The 19,519-nt window shown below is 36.8% G+C and overlaps 1 long non-coding RNA gene across 1 annotated transcript in view; it reads right to left on the bottom strand.

Annotated features, from left to right (window-relative positions):
- The window catches only part of LOC131514473 (uncharacterized), a 103,916-nt gene extending 84,686 nt beyond the window's left edge, over nt 1–19,230 (bottom strand). Inside the window, exon 1 of the long non-coding RNA XR_009263085.1 lies at nt 18,814–19,230. This is a non-coding gene — a long non-coding RNA (uncharacterized LOC131514473). The remainder of the gene's footprint in view (nt 1–18,813) is intronic.
- Nucleotides 19,231–19,519: the final 289 nt, after the last annotated feature.

Below are 19,519 nucleotides of genomic sequence, written 5' to 3'. Positions count from 1 at the left end.
AGAATCCGAAGCAGGCTCCAGGCTCCAAGTTCTCAGCACAGAGCCCGATGTGGGGCTCAAACCCACGGACGGTGAGATCATGACCTGAGCCGAAGACGGACGCCCAATCAACTGAGCCACCCAGGTGCCCCTTGTTGAAGTATTTTAAAGCAAATCGCAGTCCCATGTCATTCTACTTCATATATACTTCAGTATGCATCTCCTAAGAATTAAAGATAGTTTCATAACTAAAAGCGCTACTTGGGCAAAATTTTAAATGACAATTTATCTCTAAAAAATAAAACTTGTATTTACTGTTTAAATTTATTTTTTTACTATTTCTTTTTGAGAAGCAGGGGGAAGACAGAGAAAGAGGGAGACACAGAATCCAAATCAGACTCCAGCCTCTGAGCTGTCAGCACAGAGCCTGACGTGGGGCTCAAACTCACAAACTGCAACATCATGACCTGAGTTGAAGTAGGACACTTAACCCACTGAGCCACCCAGGCACCCCTGTGAGTAAGTTTAAAATTTGCTGCATTGCAAAAATGAATATGATTATTCATTCAGTATGAATATGAAGTGCTAAAACTAAAAAGAAGATAAAGGTAAAATAAAATAAGGTATATGGAAGGTACTATACCATAAATTCAACCCCTGCTTCACAGGAGCCAGCAGGAGGGAAACTCTAGCAGTCACCAGATTCAGGGTACATAATGGAGAAATATCACTATTGCTCTGGAGAACCTAGTTTTTCCTCTTTCTAAGGTTTGTGAGGAAATTCTCCTGGTTATCTTCATGAAGAAGGCAGTATGAGATTTATCGGACAATATACTTTGCAAAATCCCCACAATAAACACAAAAGAGGTTCTGTGCTGCCCCTTATTAGAGTGCCCTTGTTGCAGCTAAGGCACAATGCTCAAGTCCAGGTGAGTAAAAGCCATCCAACAAGGCCCCAGACCTGTGTGCGGGGTCCATCTGGTGGCCCCCACCCCAAGGTACAGCATAAAAACCATTCATTTCAAATAAGCTTTTGATCTCCTTCAGATTCCCATCGTCTCAGTTCCTCATTAATAATACAGCCCTAATTTTAAAAACTCAAATCCAGCTGTTACTACTTTTAAGTGCTGTTATCCACAGCAAGTCAATGTGACACCAAATGTGTCTTCCACGTTCATTCATTATGTGTGAATTTGGCCCATCCACCGGATATTTTTTCCTCCTGTTATTCAAGGGGGTTGCAAATGCCAAAAGCAATCAATCTATGAAGCAAATCGATGTGAACAGCTTTCAGGGAGAAGAGCTAACCCTGCAGCGATCTGCGATCAGTGATCTGTAATTCTTTTTGAAATAGCAGCTGAGCCCGTCTATGGATCTAATAACTAAGGTACCGATTCACTAAAGGATCTGTCGCCCTTCAGCTTTAAAAAAAAAAAAAAAAAAAAAAAAATTCCTCTTACTTGAGGCTAGCTTCAGGGTTTCCAAGCTGCAGGAACAGCTTGAGGCTCGGGCGGCGGTCCTGCTTGGTCAGCCGTAGGGACCGGCAGCTCCCAGACTCCTCGGCTCCCTCTCACTTGCGTGCTGCCACATTGATCCCAGTAAGCACTCTGGCTCCTCAACATCCTACTATCTACCATCAATAGCTCCTTGGAGGGGGCAAAATGCAGTTTCTTTGTGTCTTTAGTATATAGCTCATCATGCTTTTCAAGATTTCCTCCTGGCTTCCGCTAACAGCCTTTGCTTGCTTCCTACAGTTCTGTTCAACCGCAGCTAAATCAACCTGTTTGATGTCGCCATGTCTCAGGAATCCAACCAGAAAACATGTGGAAATCATACATGTAGGTGAGCCAACATCAAGGAACAATAAGAGAAAAACCATCTCAATAAACAGGAAGGAACTTTGAATGCACAAAATATTTTCTTGTCAAACTAAAAAAAACAAACAAAAATATTTTGGGATATTTAAACATAACCACAATGGTAAAATATGTCCCGCTCCCACATTGCTTATTTTCCTGGGTATAACATTCCTATTTTAAAATTGTAGGAACAGATCCAAGAAACAAATGTCTTTGAAAATTCCATTTTACAGAAGCATCACTGTATACATTTAAGCTTTTTCTTCCTACTGAAAATTATTGCAAACAGCATGAAAAATGTCAACGCAGGAAACAGAATAAAAGTAATGGATGGTCTTTAAAAAACAGAGGGATAAAAATGTTCCTGAAATACTATGCTCAAGTGACTAATGTTAATAGTTAAGTAAAATTATTCCCCATAGGCAAGAAAATAAGTAAGATGCCTATGGAGTAACACGTAAAATAACAGGAGCAGGGAAAATAAAGTTAGAAAAGTCAGTAATATTTCTAGATGATTTTAGGAAGTTGGCAGAGAAAATACCTAACAGTAGGATAAATTTTGTTAATATTGCCCAGGAATGGAAAATTTCTGTTTCTTTTTCCAATATACTGAAAATAATTGTTAGGTGTTTTGTTGTTCTTGGCCTGAAATATTCAGGTTATTATCTCTTTCCTGTGTCACTTTGCAGAAATCTTAATTCCTATTCTCTTACTCTCTTTCCCACATATACTCATCTGAACTTCTTTTTAGATTTCTATTGGTGATTAACAGTATTTTAAGTTTCCTAAATTCCGTCCTTTATTTGGAGTCCTTATCATTAAAAAATCTAAATGCTGAATCCTACTTTCCTATGTTTGCTTTCCTAAATTCAAAACAGCAAGCATCTCACACATGCCTCACCATTACTCCATTTAATTGAAGGCTCCTTGTTAGTATCGTGTTCAGTACCCAGGGAGTCCCAGTACCATACAATCAAGGAATTCACAATTAAATTACAAAAAAATTTGAGGCTAACATGCAGATACTTGCCTGGAGGCGGTGACCTTCAAGCTCCCTGTTAAAGAACAGGAGAGATTTAGGTGTAGAGGACAGAGGAGGCTATTCCAAATAGAAAGTTTGATAGGTAGACCACTCAGCTGCAGAGGGGACACTAGAGGGATGCCTGGCAGAGAGAGAAGGAGAAGCAAATTTTCTTTGCTTAGGATCGATGACCATAAATGCCATCCTGCTGACAAAGTCCAGTGCAAGCTCTAGGAGGTGTTGTATTCGACACACCTTCTTTAGTTCCACCTGGGGAAAACAGTGTCACTTCCTCACCTAACGCACCCAAAACCACACGGAAGAAACAGACCCCAGAGACCAGGGTGCATGAGAAGCCACTCCAGGGAAGGTCTAGGCATGATTAAAACATTTGTTAATAAAATGCTCCACACCACTTCAGATACTACATTGCCCTGACTACCTAGCTCTTCCAATACAGAGAGCCCTTCTGGAACTCATCAGCATTTCCATCCACCATGGCAGAGTCTTTTTTATCCTAATTAAGGGCTTCCAATTCTTAATTACCTAAATCTCTCTGGGGAAGTCTCAATATACAAATCACAGATTGATTTGTTTGTGGTGGGACAAAATGACTGTGCATTCCCTTTAGTTTAAAGTTTTCTTCTAAATACCTATAAGAATCTATGATTGGGGTCATACTTTATATCAAATAGTAGCATATTACAGGAGGAGAAATTCTCAGTGACCCAATCCATGCTCATATGTACATGGTACCAAGTTTTACAATCAGGTTCCAAGATTGGAATAGAGAGGAATAAGGATTAGAGAAGAGCCTTTAATTTACTACTTGGTACTCTAATTTGGAGTAATAAATGAGTGTGAATATTCACTCTACCTTAAAAATTAAGCCCCAAATCCCACATATATTGGGGGGAGGTGTTCTCAAGCTATAATTGACATATAACATCATGTAAATTTGAAGTGTATAATGTACCCTAGGGTAGCAACTGTCAAACATACAAAACAGTATATATTGTTAGCTCTAGTCACCATGTACAGACATTAGTATATGATATCTATACATATATATGTATATGATATCTATACATATATATGTATATGATATCTATACATATATATGTATATGATATCTATACATATATATGTATATGATATCTTATACATATATATGTATATGATATCTATATCTATATGTATATGATATCTAATACATATATATGTATTATGTATATGTAGATATATATACATATATACATATATATATGTATATATATATACATATATATGTATAAGATATCATATACATATATATATATATATATACACATTTTCTTTTTAAAAATTTTTTTTTTTTTTTTTTAAATTTTTTTTTTTCAACGTTTTTTATTTATTTTTGGGACAGAGAGAGACAGAGCATGAACGGGGGAGGGGCAGAGAGAGAGGGAGACACAGAATCGGAAACAGGCTCCAGGCTCCGAGCCATCAGCCCAGAGCCTGACGCGGGGCTCGAACTCACGGACTGCGAGATCGTGACCTGGCTGAAGTCGGACGCTTAACCGACTGCGCCACCCAGGCGCCCCTTCTTTTTAAAAATTTTTTAGTAATCTTTATTTTTGAGAGAGAGACAGAGTGCGAGTGGGGGAGGAACAGAGAGGGAGGTATATATCACATTTTCTTTATCCATCCATCTGTTGGTAGACACTTAGGTTGTTTCCACATCTTAGCTATGTGAATAATGCTGCTGTGCACAAAAGGTACAGGTATCTCTTCTAAGTAATTTCATTTCCTTCAGTATATACCCAGAAGTGGGATTACTGGATCATATTATAGTTTTATTTTTAATTTTTTGAGGAACCTCCATATTGTTTTCTATAATGGCTGCACCAGTTTACATTCCCACCAATAGTGCACCATGGTTTCCTTTTCTCCACATCCTCCCCAGAATTTATTATCTCTTATCTTTTTTACAATAGTCATTCTAACAGGTGTGAGTTGATATTTCATTATGGTTTTGGTTTGTATTTCCCTAATGATTAGTGATGTTGAGTACCTTTTTCTATACTTGTTGGCCATTTGTATGTCTTCTTTGGAAAAATGTCTATTCAAGTTTTATGCCAATTTTTAAATTGGATTGAGTTTTTGTTGTTGTTTTTTTTGTTGCTATTGGTTAGAAGTTCCTCATATATTGTTGATAATAACCAACTCAGGTATATGGTTTTGCAAATATTTTCTTCCATTCCACAGATTGCCTTTTCCATTCAGTTAATTGTTTATTTTGTTGTGCAGAAGCCTGTAGTTTGATGTAATCTCACTTTTTGATTGCTGCTTTTGTTGCTTGTGCTTTTGTCATATCCAAAAAATCATAGTCAAGACTGTTGTCGAGGAGATTTTTCTTTAGCTTTTGTTCTAGGAGTTTTATGGTTTCAAGTCTTACATTTAAGTCCTTAATCCATTTTGAGTTAATTTTTAGTAGTTGTGTAAGATAGGGTTCCAATTTCATTCTTTGCATGTGGATATTCAGTTTTCCCAATACCATTTATCGAAGAGACTGTCTTTTCCCTATTGAGTATTCTTGGCTTCCTTATCAAATATTATTTGACCATATATATATGGATTTATTTCTGGGATCTCTGTTCTGTTCCATTGGTATATGTATCTGTATGCTATCACCATACTGTTTCAATTACTGTAGCTTTGTAACATAGCTTGAAATTAGGAAGTGTGATCCCTCCAACTTTGTTCTTTCTCAAGATTTCTTTGGCTACTCAGGATTGTTTATGATTCCATATAAATTTTAGGATTTTTTCTCTTTCTGTGAAAATGCCATTGGAATTTTGATAGGAGTTTCATTGAATCTATAGACCACTTTGGGTAAAATGGACATTTTATTTTTTTATTTTATTTATTTTATTTTTAATATATGAAATTTATTGTCAGATTGGTTTCCATACAACATCCAGTGCTCATCCCAAAAGATGCCCTCTTCAATACCCATCAGCCACCCTCCCCTCCCTCCCACCCCCCATCAACCCTCAGTTTTTTCTCAGTTTTTAAGAGTCTCTTATGCTTTGGCTCTCTCCCACTCTAACCTCTTTTTTTTTTTTCTTTCCCTCCCCCATGGACTTCTGTTAAGTTTCTCAGGATCCACATAAGAGTGAAAACATATAGTATCTGTCTTTCTCTGTATGGCTTATTTCACTTAGCATCACACTCTCCAGTTCCATCCACGTTGCTACAAAGGGCCATATTTCATTCTTTCTCATTGCATGTAGTACTCCATTGTGTACATAAACCACAATTTCTTTATCCATTCATCAGTTGATGGACATTTAGGCTCTTTCCATAATTTGGCTATTGTTGACAGTGCTGCTATAAACATTGGGGTACAAGTGCCCCTATGCATCAGTACTCCTGTATCCCTTGGGTAAATTCCTAGCAGTGCTACTGCTGGGTCAGAGGGTAGATCTATTTTTAATTTTTTGAGGAACCTCCACACTGTTTTCCAGAGTGGCTGTACCAGTTTGCATTCCCACCAACAGTGCAAGAGGGTTCCTGTTTCTCCACATCCTCTCCAGTATCTATAGTCTACTGATTTGTTCATTTTGGCCACTCTAACTGGCGTGAGGTGTGGTTTTGATTTGTATTTCCCTGATGAGGAGCGACGTTGAGCATCTTTTCATGTGCCTGTTGGCCATCCGGATGTCTTCTTTAGAGAAGTGTCTATTCATGTTTTCTGCCCATTTCTTCACTGGATTGTTTTTCGGGTGTGGCGTTTGGTGAGTTCTTTATAGATTTTGGATACTAGCCCTTTGTCCGATATGTCATTTGCAAATATCTTTTCCCATTCCGTTGGTTGCCTTTTAGTTTTGTTGATTGTTTCCTTTGCTTGCAGAAGCTTTTTATCTTCACGAGGTCCCAATAGTTCATTTTTGCTTTTAATTCCCTTGCCTTTGGGGATGTGTCAAGTAAGAAATTGCTGAGGCTGAGGTCAGAGAGGTCTTTTCCTGCTTTCTCCTCTAGTGTTTTGATGGTTTCCTGTCTCACATTCAGGTCCTTTATCCATAAAATGGACATTTTAATATGAACTCTTCTGATCCATGAACATGGGTTATCTATGGGATATAAACTTATGTCAATCTCTTTAATTGATGTCTTATAGTTTTATGTACAGATCTTTCATTTCCTTGGTTAAATTTATTGCTAAGTATTTTATTTTTTTGCATGCTATTGTAAATGGGCTCATCCACTCATTTTTTTTTTCAAGATAGTTAATTGTTAGTATAGAAATGCAACTGATTTTTGTATGTTGATTTTGTATCCTAAAACTTTACCCAATTCATTTATTAGGTCTAATCGTTTTTTGAGAGTCCTTAGGATTTTTTATATACAAAATTGTGTCATCAGCAGAGATAATTTTAATGTTTTCTTTCTGATCTGGTTGCCTTTTATTTCTTTTTCTTGCCTAATTGCTCTGGCTAGGACTTACAGTATTATGTTGAATAAGAGTGATGAGAGTGGGCACCTTTGTCTTGTTCTTGACTTTAGAGGGAAGCCTTTTAACCTTTTAAACTGAATATGTTAGTTGTGAGATCATATATGGCCTTTATTATGTTGAGCTATGTTCCTTATATACCCAAGTTTGTTGAGAATTTTCATCATGAAAGGATGTTGAATTTTGTCAAATGCTTTTTCTGCATCTGTTGAGATGATTATATGATTTTTGTTCATAATTTTGTTAATCTGGGGTATCACATTTACTGACTTCCATATGTTGAATCATCCTTGCAATCTCAGGGATAAATCTCACTTGATCATGATGTATGATCCTTTCAATGTGCTGCTGAATTTGGTTTCCTAATATATTTTTTTTAAGTTTTGCATCTATATTCCTCAAGGATATTGGCTTATAGTTTTCTTTTCTCTTAGTACCCTTATCTGGCTTTGGTATCAAGGTAATTCTGTCCTCATAAAATAAATTTGGGAGGGCTTTCTTCCCTTCAATTTTTGGAAGAGTTTGAGAATAACTGGCATACATTCTTTTTTAAATGTTCAGGAGGATTCAACTGAAGGCATCTGTCCTGAGCTTTTCCTTGTTGGGAGGTTTTTGATTACTGAGTCAATCTCCTTATTTATTATTGGTATATTCAAACTTTGTTTCTTCATGATTCAGACTTGGTAGATTTATGTTTCTAGAAATGTATTATTTCTTCTACATTGTCCAATTGGCAGGCATATAATTTTTTTTAATGTTTATTTATTCAGAGAAAGGGTATACACAAACAAGGGAAAAGCAGAGAGAGGGGAGGAGAGAGAGAATCCCAAGCAGGCTTCAGGCTGTCAGTGTAGAGCCTGATGCAGGGCTCAGTCCCACAAACTATGAGCTGAGCTGAAATCAAGAGTTGGACACTTAACCAACTGAGCCACCCAGACACCCCTTTAGTAGTCTATTATTATCCTCTATATTTCTGTGATATCAGTTGCAATGCCTCCTCCATTTATAATTGTATTTGAATCCTCTCTTTCTGTTGGAAAGTCTAGTTAACGATTTATCAATTTTGTTTATATTAAAGAAAATCAACTCAGTTTGTTGACCTTTTCTTTAAAAAATTTTTTTTAATGTTTATTTTTGAGAGAGAGATAGAGTGAGAGAGAGAGAAAGAAAGAGCATGAGTGGGGGAGGGGAAGAGAGAGAGGGAGACACAGGATCTGAAGCAGGCTCTAGGCCCTGAGCTGTCAGCACAGAGCCGGATGTGGGGCTTGAACTCACAAACTGCGAGATCATGACCTGAGCCAAATTTGGATGTTTAACCAACTGAGCCATCCAGGTGCCCCTAATCTTTCTATCATTATTCTCTTCTCTATCTTATTTCTTCTCTGGTCTTTATTATCTTCTTCCTTCTGCTAACTTCGTTGTGTATTTGAGATATTTGTTGTTTTTTTTCTTAACGTAGTTATTTATCACTATAAACTTCCCTCAGCATTGCTCTTGCTATATAAGCTTTGGTATGCTGTGTTTCCATTTTTGTTTTTTTTAATGTGTTGATTTCCCTTTTAATTTAATCTTTGACCCATTGGTTGTTCAGGAGTGAGTTTAATTTCCACATATTTATGATTTTTTCATCTTTTCCCCGTTACTAATTTCTAGCTTCATACCACTATGGTTGAAATTATACCAAATATCTTTTCCAATTTTTAAAAATTTGCTAAGACTTGTTATGTGTCCAAATATGTGATCTATCCTGGAGAATATTCTGTGTGTTCTTGAAAAGAATATATATTCTGCTGCTATTTTATGGGATAGTCTATATATGTCTTTTAGGTCCATTTGTTTTATAGTGTTGTTCAATTTAGTTGTTTCCTTATCGATTTTCTGTCTAGATGATCTATCCACTGTTGAAAGTGGAGTATTAAAGTCCCTACTATTACTGTATTGTTGTCTATTACTCCTTTCAGATCTATTAGTATTTGTTCAATGTATTTATGTGCTCTGATGTTCAGTGTATATATATTTACAATTGTTTTCTCTTTTTGATGAATTGACCCCTTTATCATTACAAAATGACCTAGGACTCTTGTTACAGGTGTTAACAAAGCCTTTTTTACCTAATAAAAGTATGGCTACCCTGCTCCTTTTTGGTTTCCCTTTGCATGGAATAGATTTTTCATCTGTTCACTTTGAGCTTATGTGTGTCCTTGAAGCTGAAGTGAGTCTGTTGTAAGCAGCATATAGATGAATTTTTTTTTTTAAACCATTCATTGACTCTATGCCATTTGATTGGAGAACTTTACCCATGTACATTTTAAATAATTATAGGTAGATAAGAACTCACTATTGCCATCTTGTTAATTGTTTTCTGGCTGGTTTGTAGTTCTTTTGTTCCTTTCTTCTGTGATTGCTGTGTTCCTTTATGAAATAACGCTTTTTCTATAGTGGTATACTTTGATTCCCTTTTTATTTTGTGTTCATTTACTATAGGTTTTTATTCTGTGATTACCCTTCAGCTTACTTGAGACGTCTTAAACTGATAACAGTTTAACTTTGAGCACATACAAAAACTCTTTTATTTCCTTCCCCACATTTTGTGTTCTTGATGTCACACTTCACATCTTTTTATATTATGTATACATTAATAATTGTAATTATATCTGTTCCTAATACTTTTGTGCTTAAGCCTTTATACTAAAGTGGTTAAGACATCACCATATAACATTAGATAACATTAGAGTAACTGAATCTATATACTTGCCTTTGCCAGTGCTTTTAAAAATTTTTATGTTTTCACATTACTATTGGTGCCCTTTTGTTTCAACTCGAAGAACTTCTTTCAGCATTTCTTAGGCAGATTTAGTGATGATGAATTCCTTCAACCTTGTTTGGAAAGTCTTTCTCTCACCCTTATTTCTGAAGGACAAATTTGATGGGTAACATATTCTTGGTTGGAAATTTCTTCCTTTCAACACTTTGAATATATCATTCCATTCTCTTCTGGCCTGCAAAGGCTCAGCTGAGAAATCTGCTTATGGGAGTCCCCATGTATAAGATAATTTTGTTTTCTCCTGCTGCTTTTAAAATTATTTCTTTTCTTTGATTTTAAATTTTGTTTTGTTATAATGTATCTTGGAAAAGATTTCGATTTGAAACTTTGAGGTGACTTAATAGCTTCATGAAGTTGGATGTCCAAATCTCTCCTCAAGTTTATGTTCTTAGCCATTAATTCTTTTTTTAAAAAATATTTATTTATTTGAGAGAGAGAGAGAGAGAGAGTGGGGGTTGCACAGAATCTGAAGTAGGCTCCAGGAACTGAGCTGTTAGCACAGAGCCCGACATGGGACTCAAACTCACAGAGTGTGAGATCATGACCAGAGCTGGTCAGAAGCTTAACCGACTGAGTCACCCATGTGCCCCTTAGCCATTAATTCTTTAAATAAGCTTTTCATCTCTTTCTCCAACTCTTTTTCTGGACTCCAATGATATGTAGATTGTTTTTTCTTAATAGTGTCTATAAGACCTGTAGGCTTTCTTCATTCCTTTTCATTCTTTCCTCTTCTTTGATTAGATAATTTCAAATGACTTGTCTTTGAGCTCAGTGGTTCTTCTGCTTAATCTAGTAGTCTGCTGCTGAGGCTTTCAATCGAATAATTTAGTTCAGTGACTGTATTCTTCAGCTCCAAAGTTTGTTTGGTTCTGTTCTCTCTCTTTGTTGAAATTCCCATTTTGTTCTTATATTGTTTTCTTAACATCATTAAGTTGTTTATGTTTTCTCTTGTAACTTTCTGAATATCTTTAGAACAATTATTTTGAATTCTTTGTTGGGAAATTCCTGTATCTCCATTTCTTTGGGGCCAGTTATTGGAGGTTTACTGTATTCCTTTGGTGGAGTCATTTTTACCTGATTCTTCATGATCCCAGTAGTCTTGTATAGGTGTCTGTGTATTTGAAAAAGCAGTCACTCCTAGGCTTTCTGGACTAAGTTTGATAAGGAATGACTTTTACCGATGGGTTGGGGCATGTTGGAGCATCCTGTGACCCTGGGTCTACTGATGCAGGCCACCAAGAGCTGGGGTGTGTTGTAGCACCAGATTGGGGAGGATATATTGACCGGCCTTTTGTGGTCCACAACAATTAGATGGTCTTTATTGAGCACTTTAGTGGTGGGGGCTGTCAGGATCCTCAGCAGTGCCTCCAGGTATAGTGGCTAGGAATGAGGGCAAGCAGGAGTAGTACCTGGAGCTGGAGCTATGCACATGTTTGGGAGTAGGGGCCATCTACAGGTGCCTGTGTAGTGGTAGGGGCTAAGAGCAAACACATGTAGTGATGAGGGCCAGAGCAACTAGCAAGGTTCAGGGCCAACTATAAGCACACTGGTAGCTGTGGTGGTACTGGCTGTTGGTAGGTACTACTGTGACTTCAGTCTTCCCTGGGTGAGCCCATCACAGCGGAAGCCAGTGACAGTTGCCAGGCTGGTGGCAAGCAAATGCATAGCTGGAGGGATCAGCCCTGGGTATGCACACTGTTGTGAAAGTCAGCTGTGGAGATGTAGTATAATGTCCTACACTCACATAGCCACAGAGGCCTGGGCTTCCAGCGTGGTTCCCAGTCTCTGATGAGAGTGGGAATGGGTAGGGAGCAGGGTGGACTCAGGTGGTTGGTGTCAGCAAACACAAATACCTGTGGGGTAAAAGCTCGTGAAATCTGCAGGGGGTCTATGGCAGCTTTGTGGACTGTTGAGTTTCTTCGGTGGCAAAAGATGCTGAGGTCATTTGCAGAGCACATCACTGTGAAACTCAGTTATTCCCTCAGTATGGTCAATACTGGTAGATCCTGCTTTTCTTCATTCCTAGCTGTCTCTGTTTCAGCTTTGCCAATCTCTGGTTGGAGTGAAACTGAAGTGGGACCTTCATGTAGTATCTTGAAAATCTGGGGAAATTGTTTGCTCATCATGTTCTTCCTTTCCACAAAAGAGGAAATCTTTCTCATTAGGGAGTTCCTCTTGGTGCTCATCAAGGCTGGCTTGGTGGCTGAGATGATGAAGGCAAAATGAAGCTATTCGTCCTTCTCTTCGTGTGCTGTTGTTTTCAAGGTTTTTGCTCTACTATGTTGCCAAAGTTTCTTAAGTGGAATCCAGAGCTCTCCCAAAGCTGGATTTTGAAATATAGCTTTTTAATTGGTCTTTGTTGGGAAGATGGAGTCTGGGGTATCCTATTCTGCCATGTTGGTGACAGCATTCTGGAACTTGGTCATTTCTTCTTCTCAGGGAAAACAGTGTCCTTCCATGTAGAATCTGACACCCAGAAGCCTACATATTTTTTCAGTTGTTGCAGAGTACGGTGAGTATCCTGGAAAATCTGTTTTTCTAAGGGGCACTTTCTAAGTTCTCATGAGGACAAAAAGATCTTCCGTAAGCCCAGAACTACAGCTCCAACTGCTTCACCAACAATAATTATCTCCATTCTGGCATAGCTTGAGGTCTATCGGACTATTTGTCTTACAATGAAAACTTTATCAGTCTTTTTGCCATTTTTCCAGCTAGCCAATATCAAGGACATTTGTCTTCTGAGTTAAAATGAGTAGCAAGACACAAGACTATTTTCAATTCTGGGCACTATTCCAAAAACATAGAAATTGGGAATCATTCTCTTGAGGAGAGATTTCTAAGTATTGCAGGTATCATTTGGACATCAGCTCTATATCCTGATACTTATTTCTAGTTGAAGTAGTAAGACATTATATACCAACTCCTCTTAAACTTGGCCTACCAAGGGCCTCACTTCTAGATACTATCATTTTGGGCAGCAGTTCTTTTTTAAAAATTGACTGTAAGACACTCAGTAATGATAACCAACATCAGTTATCTGCATGATAACTTTAGTCATAGTGTCACATATTTTAGTACTAGATGTGTTGGAGTTGCATACAGTTATTATGATTCAGTCATCATAATAATCCTTTATTCATTTTTTCCAGCTCTCATTTAATGGTCACTAATGAAAACATAATAAACACAGAGCTCCTAGCAATAAATATGTCCTGGGGAACTCAGTTCCTTGGCTTTTGCCTTGGCTTACCATCTAAAAATGCCTGTGACTCAGATAGTCTTCCACTAATACTGGTTTTCAGCTCTGTTTCTATTGTGTGATCAAGACATTGGATGTGTCCAGATCCAAGGGCCTTTCTCTCTCCAGTCTAATCAGTATGAAAAACATCCAACGTAGTAAATGCCACTTTAATTATAAGCTTGTTCCAACTGGATTAGAATCAAAATAAGCATGCTTAAGACAAAAACTGTATCTGAAAGGCAAAATTAGTAATTGAACTTCTGAGATAAAAATGGACTTCTATTTAATGATTAGTGATTTTCTTTTCTAATTCTTATTTTAATACTCTCGCTTCCACCATAAACCTATACTACCCTCCAATCCCATACATTATGTATTAAGTAATTCAGTTCCCTTTTTAATTGTCTTTTATTTACCTTTCTCAGATCACTTTGGGTTTACTGACTCCCCACTTCAGGGCATCCCAAGTTTTAGATGCAGATGCTAAGCACTGCAGAGAAGCCCTAACTGTAGAGGTTAGTACGTAGAAACTAGTACGTGGTGACTTTAGAGTTAGACTTAGTTTCAAATTCTGACTCCAACACTTAGTAATAGTATAGCTTGCACACAGTATTTACGTCTCTAAGCTTCCATTTCCTAAGTCACAAAACAGGAAGAAATCACATTTATTTCACAGGCTGGTTTTAAGAATAAATAAACTAATATAGGTCATGCCCTTGGCAAAAGACTGCCAAATTCTGTAAGGTTACCTGACAAATGCTACTTATTGATGGGAGTAAAAGCATGCTCATCAGATCTATCTGTACATCGCGAATCAGCATGACTTGAGTTCAAATTCAGATCTGAGAGTTACAAGACCTTGGTCAAATTGATGAATTTCTCTTTGCTCTGTTGTCTCTTTTGCAAAAGGGAAATAAAAACACCTGTCTCATAGGAATAATTTCTAGGATCTATGTTGATTAATACAAGCTTCTTACTAAAAGATCAGTATCAGGCTATACAGTATCAGGCTTTGTACATATAGAATAAAGTGACCATCATACATCTTCCTCTGAAATACCCTGATAATGAGAATGAAACATGACTATCATCTTGTAAAGGTTTCCAGGGGCAGTTACTCTTGTATCCCATGGCCATAACTATCACCTTCTTTTCAAATCATTCAGTAACAGATTTTTTTACTTTACATGAGGTTCTCTGTGATTAGAATAGGTTGAGTTTTCTCGCTTTGTATTCACTCTACAGATGCAGATTATAATAGGAAGGAAACCAGTGTAGCTGAGCTTAGGTTGAGGCTGATAACAGATTCCAGAAACCACAGCGGCCTATTGTTGATAATGTTGAAGAACTAGATGCTTCAGATGTTCTAAAAACAGGATTCCTTTTTCTATGTAGATATAAAAATACTACTTAGGAACCAACTACATTTTAACAGGCTATATAAAAAAGAACAAGTAAGCTATTTATTTTACCATTAGCAAAGGGCCTTGTGATAGGTTGTATGACTGTCCCCATTTGCTGCTGCTCTCAGTGAGGTGACTATACGTTTGCATTTCCATTAATATCAGGTTTCATTTAGCTTGATCTGGCCAATGAAATGTGAGCAGTACGCCCCTTCCAAACAGAAGCTTTAAAAGCCACTGCTAATTCTTTGCTCTTGAGAATTCCTTCAAAGAATCCTAATGGTTCCTTTATGTGGGTCAGAAGTACGTGATGGTCACTGGACTTGACTGGTCTCTTCTAAGCAATGCTGCAAAGATCAGTACAGTATATCTAGCACTTCACTTTAGAACAGAGAAACACTGTTTTCAGTCAACACAAACTTGTACACAAGTGTATGTGTACACACACATATGCCTCATATACATTTATTTCTTCTAGACCATTGAGTAAATTTCCCTGCCTTTTGTTATCTTATGTGAGATAATTTAACTTCTTAATGCAGTTGGAAAATGTGGTGCAAATGATACTGTAGTAAATGAAAGAACTTCATCAACTTCTAATTAGAAATTGAATCACTATGTGAATAGCATAATAAAATAGCCTGCTTTTAGTAATCTACAACAGAAATTGGTTCACAGAAGACTTTACTGAAAGGATAAGATTTAAAAGCTCTAATTAAATTTATTTTAAGATCTATCTCCTTAACTGCCAGACCAGCACTGTCCAATAGAACTTTTCATAATGAGAGAAGAAACCTCTATTTCTACTGCCCAATATGGTATCCACTAGCCACATGTGGCAGTTGAGCATTGGAAATATGCTAGTACAACTGAGGAACTGAACTTTAATTAAACTTATACTTAAATTTAAATAATCACTTATAGTTAATAGCTACTGAATTGGGCGATCCACCCTAGACCTTACATTGGAACATTATCTTTTCCTAATAATTGAAAAACTCTTTCATGTTACTATATTTGGCACTAAGAAACATATGTATGTGTATATATGTGTGCATGTGTATATATATCTACATATCTGTATCTTTCTAGTTATCTCTCTATGCAAGTATGCCCTTTTATATTCAGGCACTCATATCACCGTAGATGCAAGAAAATATTGCCTGATCTGTTTCAGACTCAAATGGGTACTCTCAATTCAGAGCTAATCAGCTTCATGGAGCAAATATTATAATAAGGCTTTTCCCGATAGTCCTAATATGCAAGCAGATAGTCCCACATCCTAGAATCGTAAGTCAAAGACCTTCTTATTTGGTTCATCCATTGACCTAGAAAGAAATACTCCCAAATTATCCTGACAACTTCCAATATTGTACTTCTAAATCTCTATACTTTAGCTTTTTATCTTTATACTGGAAATTAGATTCCCAATTTCCTCAAACAAGCAGATTTGGTTTGCCCCAGTCACTGAATTGAAACTGAACTATAGTTCCATCTTACTATACAATTAAATAAGAAGCTTGTGCCCCATTTTCAAAAGATTCACCTCACTGCAAAGGTATAATACTCTGGGGTCTACTGTAATGGTTAAGACCATGGGGTTTGGAATAGTAATTCTTGATACAATTATTTGTGAAGACTTATGTATTATTAGGGACACTTGGACACTGATTCTTTTCACTTTCTATGGCTTTGCCTTACTTGGTGAACTCTCTTAGGGGCTAGAGGTAAGGAAATCCTCTTCAAGACAGGCCGTGCTGGTCACTGCCTGGAGAGGTTCTTTATCCTTGGCTAATTAACTAAGACATTTAATCTATTCTTAATGAGGGTGTGGTGTGTTCTTTCCCTTTTAATTATAGAGCACCAGAAAGACCTGGCTCTACTTCTTAATCACAATATGAGAATTAATTCATCTATAGGACTTAGCATAGCAAATAACCAATATCATTCTCCCAATAAATGGTGATTGATGTTGTTTTGTTTTTATTGAATTTTAAAATTAAATGTAATTTTACTCAAAGAACAACGACAAAACTTCTAAGGAGCATAATATCTTTTGGAATAAAGTAAAAGACTATTAGATAGAAAGAAATAAAGCTACACCAAGCATATTGATACCAAAAGTATTACCAAATGTAAAGTTTTATAGTTTTCTATTAAAAAACAAAATATGATGTGGGACATCTGGGTGTTTGAATTGGTTAAGCATCCCACTCTTGACTTTGGCTCAGATTATGACCTCACGTTTTGTGATTTTGAGCCCCATGTTGGGCTCTCTGCTGACAGTGCTGAGTCAGCTTGGGATTCTCTCTCCCTCTCTCTGCTCCTCCCCCACTCAAGCTCGCTCGTGTGTGCTCTCTCTCTCTCAAAATAAATAAATAAAAACGTAAAAAGAAATATGAAATGACTAAGTTAATCAGGATCCCTTCTACAGACAAGCCAGGCATTACCAACCTTGACCTTTATCCATCTGAGGATAGGAAATTAATGAAAGAATATAAAGAAGGAAAGTTGAGGCACTGAGGTTGCCATATGTTTGTGGTTGTTCATGTGGCAGAACATAAAATTTCTCCCAGATTATGTCTTGAGTTCCCTCAGCTCAATTAGGGTATATTCATAAACCTCTAAGGTACTTGCCCCCATGAGCAGTGGGTCCCACAGGAAGCTCCCTGTGTGGTCTCAGAGATCCTCTCTGAAGACCAGAGGCAGAGAGTGTTAGTCATCAAGTCTTCTCACAATAGAGAAGTCATGCCACCAGTAGGATTAGCCTCAAATATACCAGATAACACATTTGAGTCAGATTTTAACTTGGAAACTAAGACAGTATTAAAAATGTATTAACTCTTTCAAACACTATCCTGAAAAAGATATCCAAAGTGGCTGACCAGCATCAGCACCTGACTTAAGCAATGAAGAATTCAAATTTATAGCAAGACAATACTAAAACATGGGAGTAGATATTTTGCAATATTTAATGTAAACTATCAATCTTATATTACTCATTTCTAATATAGCATACAAATCCAGGTTATTTATTTCTTGGGGCACCTGGCTGGCTCAGTGGGTAGAGCATGCAACTCGGTCTGAGTGTCATGAGTTTGAACTCTATGTTGGGCATAAACTTTACTTTAAAAAAAGATTATTTCTCAAGATATAAATGGAGCAGAAATCAGAACATGGATTTACCAGGAATAGGTTACATATTTGTTGTATCTTTATTCCCCAGGGAAAAAATGTAAAACTGTGCAGCTAAAGCATCAACTTGATTGCTTAATGATGGTTAACATTTAAGAATTTGCTCTGGGGGAAATAAAGTAGAAATTTAAATAGTGTTGCAACTTGCCATTACTGCAGGGTTTCTCTATTTCCAAATGAGGACACAAGCGGAAAATGATGGGGGGGGGGCACCTGCTCGTACATATTATATTCAGTCAAATCCTCTTCCCTTCATTGCTTCCGTAGATACATGCTGCTTTAACTGCATAGATGGCTTTGTTATTAAGCTGTTAGTCTAAATTTTTCCTATTTAGCAAATATTTCTGTAGTTCTTGGAAGCAAAATGTCTACATGTGCATTTAGATACAAAGATATTTTTACCAATCAGGATAGCAATTTATTCCAAGCTGCAGAGTCACCCCCTCTAAGGAAATATTGACTCCTCTCATTATTGATAATGTACACACTTCCTCTCTTGCCAGATGACATTCTGGTCTAGCCCTTTACTTCTGAACCCCAGCAAAGGGTCTATAATCCTGTGAGATGAATCTAATTATGTTTTAGGGCATATTCAAGTGCCAGCAATAAACAAAATAAGAGCCCACCCATAATAACAACAGCAATCGTCAGAACAGCCATTTAAATTAACACCTTTAATCAAGCAACCTAAACATCATAATGCAAAAGTAGAATAGAATTTAAATTTAAATCAACATTCTACCCCATAAAAAACAGGGAGGTGGGAGTGAAATTGACAAAAATACTTTTACTTTACCCATGTAAACATCAGACTGTTTTTCTCCCTAGGCTTGCTTTTCTTTCTTTGGCATGACAGTTCTGATTCTTCAGCCTCCCCATGAAGAAGAGAAAAATTCCCTTGAAGCTGAACTAAATTCATCAGCAAATGAAATTACATTCATTTGATAAAATGCTAAATGGAAAAAGGCAGGTTTATTTTAAGCCGTCAACAGGCTGTTGTAGTTAATCATGCACAGTGCAGAAGACAGGAGTTTGGTTGCTAAGAAAATGGTTGGCATGTTTCCACGAGATCCATGTGATGTGAAATGCATCTGCTCGCTTTAACAGTGAAATAGAAAAAAATAAAATAAACACTTCAGGGTATATTTGGTGAGTCACTATGGAACACAAGGCCAAAATAACTTCTGTGTTGTCAGTTTATTTTATACAACCTTATTATGATGTTAGCCTTTTCTTATAATTCAAAAAATTTCAATTTAATAGTGATATTTTGTTAGAAAATTGATAAATATTTATTGTAGAGAAATTAGAAAATATGAAATCTGCTACATCACATGTAAATACAAATATTAATATCTAATGCCTGGTGCATGCATCGTAGGGGCTCAATATTTATTTGGTGAATATATATTTTATTTACATATACGGGATCATAATGTATACACTTTTACAACCTGTTTTCTGTTCGTTAATTTATCATATTTTTATGTTATTAAATATTC

Source organism: Neofelis nebulosa, chromosome 6 (genome assembly GCF_028018385.1).
Source record: "Neofelis nebulosa isolate mNeoNeb1 chromosome 6, mNeoNeb1.pri, whole genome shotgun sequence".
Lineage (NCBI taxonomy): Eukaryota > Metazoa > Chordata > Mammalia > Carnivora > Felidae > Neofelis > Neofelis nebulosa.
The sequence above is the reverse complement of the archived record's forward strand: the minus strand, read 5'-3'. Positions and strand labels throughout refer to the sequence as shown.